Source organism: Enhydra lutris, unplaced genomic scaffold (assembly GCF_002288905.1).
Source record: "Enhydra lutris kenyoni isolate GAN:26980312 unplaced genomic scaffold, ASM228890v2 scaffoldscaffold33, whole genome shotgun sequence".
NCBI classification, from domain to species: domain Eukaryota; kingdom Metazoa; phylum Chordata; class Mammalia; order Carnivora; family Mustelidae; genus Enhydra; species Enhydra lutris.
Window position 1 is genome coordinate 4,323,798 of NW_019154117.1, and position 10,022 is coordinate 4,333,819.

Below are 10,022 nucleotides of genomic sequence, written 5' to 3' on the forward strand. Positions count from 1 at the left end.
CTCTGACATCCCCTGAGCCATTATGGGTATTTTGGATTTCTAAATTATTTTATGTCATTCAGTATTGAGGGAAGTTTCAATTAATTCTTGACAGCAAGCCACTAAGTTCTTCAAATGGCATCACTGCTTCTGGAGATTTTCTGAGCCAAAATCCCAGTGATCACCACTGGGAGGTGCTAATAGGCTTTTTGCCTTAAGCCCTGCACAGCCTACCGGCTCCCTGAGCTATCATCCTTTTCCGTGGGCCACGCAGTGCTATTTGAATTTGTTCGTGGCGCACTCAGGCTTCTAACGTGTCATTAAGTAGAGCAGTATGCTCTTTTGCCCACCCGGTGTTTTATACTGTTGAAATTAACAAACTTTGTGGGTTTAGGCAATCCTAAATTCCCCATTTTGCCTATCCATTTAATACTGGCCAAAGAGTAAACTTACATGCTTCTGTTTCACAATTCAAGTGTTTTGTAGTCAGAGATAATATCCACCCCAATAATGCATTCAAGTAAATGAGACTCAACCACTTTGCATAAAAGTCTGTTCAAACATGCCAATTCTTATCCCAGCTTACCAGTAAACACTGTATTCCTCTATCTTCCCCCAATCAACTGTAGACCCATTAGGTTAATACCACCAGGTTTGGGAATCTCCGTGCATTGGGATCCCATGCCACAGAGTCTTAGGAAAGTCTCTTTACCACCTCACAACTTACCTACATATGTGCCCATGATCTTGGCTTTCCAGCCTGTGGTTAAGCCAGGGGATTCGCCCATTCGCCAGACCTTGTCTTGATTAGTTTCCTGGGCCATTGTCCCAGATGGTTTGTCAGGTTATTCAAAGTCACCTTTGACTTCCGGTTTTAAAGTTTTTCCCAAATTTGTACTTAAATTTGAGAAAACAGAGCCAAATGGTTTAGGCTCTTTGAATATGGGGGGGCCATTGGGGGTCACACTCCAGCCAGTTAGAACTACAGCCACTGGCCTTGGAGCCACTACCAAAGGGAAGAATGGTGTAGGAACAACAGAAAATCAGAATGATTCACAAGAAAATGGAAAAAACAAAGGAGATAGTCAAGGGACTCATTCCCAGCAGGTGAAATTTGTTAGACAGTTATTGAGAAATGAGATGAACAAAGAGCATATCAACAGGGACAACACAGAGGTTTAATGCAGCACAATCAGAGGCGGGTGGACCAGTGTGACCCCCAACCCCCCCCCCCCCATACTCAAAGAGCCTAAACCATTTGGCTCTGTTTTCTCAGATTTAAGTACAAATTACTTAATTTCAGAAAACAGTGTTCATGACATTGGATGTCTAGCTTGTTTAATGTTATTTTATATATTTGTTTAAAGATTTTATTTCTTTATTTGACAGACAGAGATTACGAGTAGGCAGACAGGCAAGCAGAGAGAGAGGAAGGGAAGCAGGCTCCCTGCTGAGCAGAGAGCCTGATGTGGGGCTCGATTCCAAGACCCTGAGATCATGACCTGAGCTGAAGGCAGAGGCTCTAACCCACTAACCCACTGAGCCACCCAGGCGCCCTGTTATTTTCTATTTCATCATGTATCTTCTGAGTCAGTTCTTTGGGAGTTGGAGCTATCATCACTAAATTCCACTGCTAAGTTTCACCTCTATGAACTGATTGCAACATGGCCACTGTCTCATACCATGGATGACCAAGTAGCCACCCGGAAGTCAAAGATTCATCAACCTCTACTCTCTCATCCTTCTTTATTTCAGATTTAGTCATTCATGAGGACTCATAGAACTCAGAAATGCTGTTAGACTCACAGTATGTAGAGATGCACTTAAGTTCCCATTCCAGCATGTTACAACTTGCACAGATCTTGTTAACAGAGAAGCACACCCAAGGCTTATGTCTGAAATTTTTATTGTGGGTCTGTCACTATGTGTCTCCCCTTAGTTATTCTGTCCCCAACTCCTCCAAAGGTCATATTGATGCAGGCCCCAGGCTCCCAGTTAATCACATTAGCCTAAGCTATCTGTCGTGGCCTAAGGCCAAAGGTACCCAAAGCCTCTCTCCTCAGGCTGGGTAACCTCAGGGTCCCAAGGTCATGCATCAGGAGCCAGTCAAAGCTGCACTGTTTCTTAAGGATAAGCAGAGTCAATACATCGCCTTGCCGAGTCTCTTACCGCACAGTATCCAGTTGCTCAGCACCATTTGATGAAAAGGTTCCCAATCTCTGTGTCTGTTCCTCTGCCAGTACCTCAAAATCAAGATTACTGTGGCTGTACAGGAACCCATACACAGTGCCAGGCAGAGAGATTCTTCCCACTTTATTCTTCTTTTCCAAACTGTCATACCTTGACCTTTCCATATAAATTTTAGAAAAATCTTGTCTGTATCTTCAAAAATTCTTGCTGGGGTTGTGATAGAAACTGCATTAAACCTATGTATCAGGGCACCTGGGTGGCTCAGTTGGTTAAGTGTTGGCTCTTGGTTTTGGCTCAGGTCATGCTCTTGGGGTCGTAGAATCAAGCCCTGTGTCAGGATCTGCGCTCAGCAGGGAGTCTGCTTGGGGATTTTCTCCCTTTGCCCCTCTCTTTCAAATAAATGAATAAATAAATAAAATGTTTTTAAAAACCCACTATGTATTATTTTGTGGAGAACTGAGATCCTTATTGACTCTTCCAATTCGGGAACGCAGGATATCTCTCCATTTATTTATTTTGATTTTTTTTAAACAATTTTATTTATTTATTTGACAGACAGAGATCACAAGTAGGCAGAGAGGCAGGCAGAGAGAGAGAGAGAGGGGAAAGAAGGCTCCCCACTGAGCAGAAAGCCCGATTCAGAGCTCGATCCCAGGACCCTGGGATCATGACCTGAGCTGAAGGTAGAGACTTTAACCCACTGGGCCACCCAGGCTCCCCTGGTTCCTTAGAATATTCTATACAAACCATTGTATCATCTGTAAATAGGAACAGCTTTATCTCTCCTATTCTAATAAGTATACCTTTTATTTCTATCTCTTACTCTGCTGCATTGGCCAGGGCTTCCAGTACTGTGTTGAATAATGATGTTGAGGGTAGATACTCCTGTCTTGTTCCCAGTCTTGGGCAGTCTTCAGTTGTTCATCATTAACTACAGAGTCAGCTGTAGGTTTTTGATGTTGAGGGAGTTCCCCTCTATTCCTATTTTTCTGATTTTTGAAATCATAAATGGATGTTGATATTGATGCTTTTTCTGCATCACTTGGTATGATTATGTGATTTTTCTTCCTTAGCCTCTTTCCTCTCCTTCCAGGTCTCTGGTCACATAATTCTTAGAACCTTAGTTATTAGTCCTGTAAGTTCCTGAGGTTCTTACTTCTTTTTTTTTCCAGTTTCTCTCTGTGGTTCAGATCATATATTTCTATTGTTTTATCTTTCAGTTTATTGATTCTTTTGTGTCCTCCCTTCTACTCATGATCCTAGCCACTGGTCTTTTTATTTCAGGTTTGGGTTTTTTTTTTTTAATTTTTAAAAAGTTCCATTTTTTTCTTCCTTATTTCCTCTTCTTCTTTTTTTTTTGCTGATGCTATTTTTCATTTGTTTCCATTGTGTTCATAATTATTTATTAATTAATAATTATTAAATATTATTAAATTTAAATAATATAAATATATTTATTATATATAAAAATATAAAATAAAACTAAAAAACTATTAAATATTATTATAATTTATTAAATAATTAAATAATTAATTATTAAACATTTTAATGAAGGCTGCTTTTTTTTTTTTAAGATTTTATTTATTTATTTGACAGAGATCACAAGGAGGCAGAGAGGCAGGCAGAGAGAGAGAGAGGAGGAAGCAGGCTCCCTACCAAGCAGAGAGCCCGATGCGGGGCTCAATCCCAGGACCCTGAGATCATGACCTGAGCTGAAGGCAGAGGCTTTAACCCACTGAGCCACCCAGGTGCCCCACGAAGGCTGCTTTAAATTCCTTATTAGGTAATGTCAACATCTCTGTGTCACATGAGAGTTGGCATTATTTGTGGTCTTTTTCATTTGGTGTGCTATATTCCTGGTTCTTTTTTTTTTTTAAGATTTTATTTATTTAGGGGCGCCTGGGTGGCTCAGTGGGTTAGGCCTCTGCCTTCGGCTCAGGTCATGATCTCAGGGTCCTCGGATCGAGTCCCACATCAGGCTCTCTGCTCAGCAGGGAGCCTGCTTCCCTCTCTCTGTCTCTCTGCCTGCCTCTCTGCCTACTTGTGATCTCTGTCAAATAAATAAATAAAATCTTAAAAAAAAAAAGATTTTATTTATTTATTTGACAGACGGAGATCACAGAGAAGCAGGCAGAGAGAGAGGAGGAAGCAGGCTCCCGCCGAGCAGAGAGCCCGACTCGGGGCTTGATCCCAGGGTCCTCAATCCCAGGACCCTGGGATCGAGCCCCGAGCCGAAGGCAGAGGCTTTAACCCACTGAGCCACCCAGGTGCCCCTATCTTCCTGGTTCTTGGTATGAGTGATTTTTTTTTATTGAAAACCAGGTATTTTATATTCTGTTATGAGACTCTGGATCTTATCTAAAACTTCTGTTTCAACTGTCTTTATCTGATACTGCTCCATGATATCAGGCCATGTCATACTGACAGATCCCCACATCTCTCTCCTGGCATCACATAAGAAGCTGGTGGGGTTCAAGGCCTAGCTTCCTACTTGGCTTTCTCACACTATCCTGGGGGAGGTGGAAGTGATAGTCCTTGTAGCCCATCACAGCCTCTGGAGGTTAGAAGGTTTGGGTTCCACCGGCCTGTGCTTGGGGTGGTTTCTTCAGTCATGTTTGGCTGGAGTACAGCAGTTATGGTCTCTAAGTCTTCTGTCTTACTAGGCTATCCCTTTCCAGGTGCTCTAGCTAGAGAGAGCAGCCTCTTTTTGAAGATTTTTCTGTCTGTACCTACTGGCATTTCCAGGTTTCTGGCTTCTTTGGCTCTAAATCTGGGATATAAGAGGCGGAAAGAAAAAACCAGAGAATGCACTGCTGAGTCAGTCCTTGGCTCCCAAAGTCATTAACCAGTCTGCCTTCTTCTTTGTGCCTTTCAGTATTCTTATATATTACATCGAGCTCTTACTGGGAAAAGTAGGAAATACATGTCTACTCTACCATCCCTAAAAGTGAAGTGCCATTTTCTCTTGAACACAACTATGGTTGTGACAGAGACCTCGCCATAGGGTCATCGGAAAACAGTGGGACCCAACTGGGCAGCATCCTCCCTGGCCTTCAGCCTCCACTGCCTGAGGGCATGTGATTTCTGACCTGGCAGGAGGTGGCAAATTATGAGAAAGGCCAGGACAACTCCTATTTCAGGCTTCTCATGTAGAAAGAATTAACTGAGTTAAATAAAGAAGGAACTAGTGGTAACACTGTTGAAAGAAGCAAAAAGCCATGTACCTTAATATGGGGAGGGAAAGGCTAAATTCCCACATGGAAGGCGTGCCTCAGCAGGATGACAGGGTGCCACACAGTCCCAGTGGAAAGACGACGGGGTGCCACATGGTCCCAGTGGAAAAGAAGCGGCAACAACCGAAAACCTCCATCCTCTTTATATTCTCTGGAATAGTACTTTCAAACTGCAGTTCTCTGTAGGTCTTGAAACCAATGTAGGGAACTGGATATAAACAAAATAAAATAAATTAAATAGAGAAGACAGACAAATAAAATGTAATGGAAAAGGGTTAAGTCTCCAATTACTTCACATGCAGTAAGACTACTTTGTGAAAATTTAATTTTACTTAATGTACATATTAATGTATAGGCATACCAGAATCACAATGTAAGATGTTTGCTATACATTTTTGCCCCAAGTTCAAAAACCCTGAATGTTACTTGAGTTTAAGTGTCCTTTGGTAAGATTTTAAATAAGAGACCAAAAAATGCATGCTTTTTAAAAAAATAATCTGCTTAAAGAATTAAATATGTGTGTAAATTTTAGTTAAAATACACGCGGATGTATACGGGTCATAGTGTCTGTCCTGCAGCACGGCAGGAAAGCTCACAGGAAATTCTGGGATCCGATTTCAGGCAAGGACAGCACAGCTGGAAAGCTCACACAGGCCCCCCCACACACATTCACAACCTCATCCTCTTGGCTGCTATGTCATGGATGTGGGAATATGATTAAGTCCATTTAACGAATGTATATAATCCATTTCTGAAAGCTCGTCCCCCAACGCACACCACCTTGGGTTTTCTCTTACACGGATCAGTGTCTTTCAAGGCTGTGACTGTGGGCTTCAGCCAGGAGGAGTGGCAGCACCTGACCCACACACAGAGGACCCTGTACATGGACATGATGCGTGCGAACTGCAGCCACCTGGCATCTGTGGGTGAGTGCCGCAGTCCTGTGCAGGTTTGGCTGTGCCCTGCTGACGCTGCGGGGTAGAGGAGGGGTACAGAACTTAGTAAGGCTGTGTTGAGTTTGTCCCTAAGTTCTCAAAATTTCAGACTTAAAATTTAAATTTAAATTTAGACTTAAAATTTCGGAGACTTAAGTTGTAGCTCTCTTACCAGTAAAACATTTTTACTGAAATGTAAAAGGGAAGCTTAATTATGTGGCCCCTGAATCCCAAGTTTTTTGTGATTTTTGTGATTTTTCCATTGACAGGGTCGGCTTCATCAATCCAAATCCCCAAAAGAACAGAGTTTGGTAAGTTTTGTCAAGGAGGGAGTTCTTATGCAAGGGGTATGCAAGGGGAAGTCTCTGTGAGGCAGGGGAGACTGCTTATCACAGTGCTGATGAGGAAATTGTATCGGAAACATATTTGTGATGCTGCAGGATGTCATTTAGGGCATGCGCGAGAGGGAGGGGCGAGCATCACCTCAAGGCTTCTGCAGGCCATTTGGCCAGAAATGGGATGCTGACACAGCAGTATTACAGAGCAATTTAACAAATAATAATTATAATATAATAAAATAATTATAAGTCTAATAATAATTATTATTATAATTATAATATAATAGTAAAATAATTAAAAGTCTAAATCTTGGGGGCGCCTGGATGGCTTAGTGGGTTAAGTCTCTGCCTTCAGCTTGGGTCATGATCTCAGGGTCCCGGGATCGAGCCCCACATCGGGTTCTCTGCTCAGAGGGGAGCTTGCTTCCCCCTCTCTCTCTGCCTGCTTGTGATCTCTGTGGGTCAAATAAAATAAAATCTTAAAAAAAAAAAAGTCTAAATCTTCTGAGGGGAAAAAAAGCAAATTTTATACACTTTGAGTAGGTAAAGATCATCATTATAATGAATATAACAGCAGCATTATAATTAACAGTGAAATGCTGAGGAACATTCCCGGTAAAACCAGATGGTAGGTAAGGATGGGCAGGATCACCATGACTACTGAGGACTGTACAGGAGGTGACAGACTTCATTGAGACCAAAAAAACAAAAACAAAAACAAAACCAGAAACAAAGGACTGAAAGTATGGAAATGAAACACACAAGGCTCACAGAAATAAAAGTCCAAACAGAGAGTGTACAGACAATTAGGCCGAACAAGAGTTTAGCAAGGTTGCTAGGTAACTACGGACTGACTACATAGCGCAGAGTACCTTCAGCTAAGCATCTTTGAGAAATGAGCCCTCTCCCAGAGATGGTGCAGCTTGGCATTCAACTCAAGAGCATCAGGTGGGCCCCACACTAGAAGCACAGACCTCTGACTCTGTGCTGGCCTTGAGACAGGGAAACTAAAGGGACACCATGAAGGACCACTTTTTTGCTCCCTTCCCTGCTTCTTTTCTCGCTAGGACTTGCACCCTCACCTTACACATGCCTTTTAGTACAGATAATGTGTGTCCTCCTTGTGAAGCTCAAAGAGTTTAATGATTTCTCTGAAGTTTTCCAGCACAATAGAGAACACCTAAGGAGTGACCAGGTGGGGTCAGCATATCAAGACCACTGACTCACCAAGACCCCTGGCTCCAGGGCACAGTTGACTTATGGAGGATACCTAAACACACTCGTCTTTGCTGCTGGATACAAGAGGACACACGCACCAGACCACAAATCTCAAAAAACCCTAGAGGCCAAGCAAAGATGAGACTCACTCTTCTTTCCTTTCCAAGTCTCCTGGACTGGCTGTATCTGCTCTTTCTGGATCTTCCATAAACTCTGCTCTCACCTCCTCTCAACTCCCATTTGATTTCTATCAGGCATAAAGCCTAGCACCCTCTTGGCGGGTTCTGTGGGACCCCCTCTGGTCCTTAGGCCCGGCCAGCCTTTGTCAGCCTGACCTTTGCTGCCTCACCAACCCCCACAAAGCTGGGCACCTTGTTACACCTCATGGGTGCTCCATGTTCAAATGAGAATTACTATATCCCAGTTGACTTTAGCATCAGCCTTCCTCCAAGGCAGAAACACAAGAAAAACATCTCTCTACAGTCTCAGCTCCTTTAGCAAGGAATAGTCCCCATTTGTCTCCAGGAGTCCTTCTCTGCTCTTATAGTGCGTGGATGTTCTCATCCTGAAACAGTGGGAACATTTGCTAGGGTTTTGCTTCTGGACATGTCTGTATCTTTGGTGGTAGAATCAGAGGAACTGGAAGGCAGCTTTGTTCAGGGACCTGATGCTCTATGTGGACATTTGAATTTTTGCTTCCTACTGCTCGGTGAGACTGACTCCTCGAGGAACAAGCATAATCAACTATGATTTAATCTTTGTGGCTCCAAAGGTCATCTCTTCATACTGACTGTAGACCAAACAGCAAGTTTCTTTGAAGGTTTGTCTCCATTCTGTTCTTGTCCTCTTCCTTTCATTTGACCTAACAGAGCTATGGATTTCTATATGACTCTACCCATTATTCTAGTAATTTTTCCTTTTTTTAAAATTAAAATAATTTTTTAAAAGATTTTATTTGAGGGAGGGAGAGAGAGAGCGAGCGCGTGCACATGGGCAGAGCGAGGGGGAGTGGCAGAGTGAGAGGTAAACGCAGACTCCCTACTGAGCAGGGAGCCTAACACAGGATTACATTCCAGAACCCTCAGATCATGACCTTAGCCAAAGTCAGATGCTTAACTGACTGAGCCACCCAGGTGCCACAAGACATCTTTTTTCTGTAACCCTTTCTACTTTGTAAATTTTGTTGGTGTGCCTGTGTATTTGTGTATTTCACCATGCATATATCATTCAAAAAGGTAAATTAATTTAAAATATGTGGCCAACCTAATGGGTTTCTCTAATGGTAGCCCTAACTGCATTTTTTCCCAACAATATCCTATTATTCTTTCACACTGACTATTTTACACATAAGCCATAATAAAATCCCCAGGACACTCTCCCCAATGCCACCTCTGCCGTCTAGAGTGGTTTTTAAAAGTGAAACAGAACTATTCACTCCCTGGCTTTAAAACCCTCCAGTGGCTTCCCACAGTCAACACTCAACCCTGTCACCAGCTTGCTCACTGCACTCATTACGAAAAATCACCTTCCCCATCTGTTTGTATTTATACATACTGTCTGTCATCCGTACCACAACATGGTATCTTTACCTGGATCACTGGATGTCAGTACACACAGGTGTACAATAATTCCAGAATAAAGAAGTCTTGAGTAAAGGAATGCAAGGAAGGCGTATTTCTGTTTAGTGACCTAACCGAAGCTACCACATAGCCTCTGACTCAGACACAGCTCATAGCTCATTCAGCCATCCACAGGGGAATTAATGTGATCAAATGATCAGAAATTAATTAACATAAAAGTTGACACCTCAAATTCAGTAAAAAGTGAATGACGTTACAATCGCCCTGTGTGAAGAAGAAAATAAAATTACTAATTGAAAATAACAGCTAACATCTATTGAGCAAGAGCTCTTAGGAAACTTGCCCAGGGTCACCAGGGTACTCAATGGTGGAGCCAAGAGCTAAAAATTCAGGAGGCATCTTAAATGTGGTGATGGTTACACAAAATGTTTAAATTCTACACCAAAAAGACACGTCGGACCCTGAACCTCAGGGTCACAGCCAGCCTCACTGAGCCCGCGGGCGCGAACGCTGACCTCGCAGGTGTCGCATCACCAACCGGGGCACCGC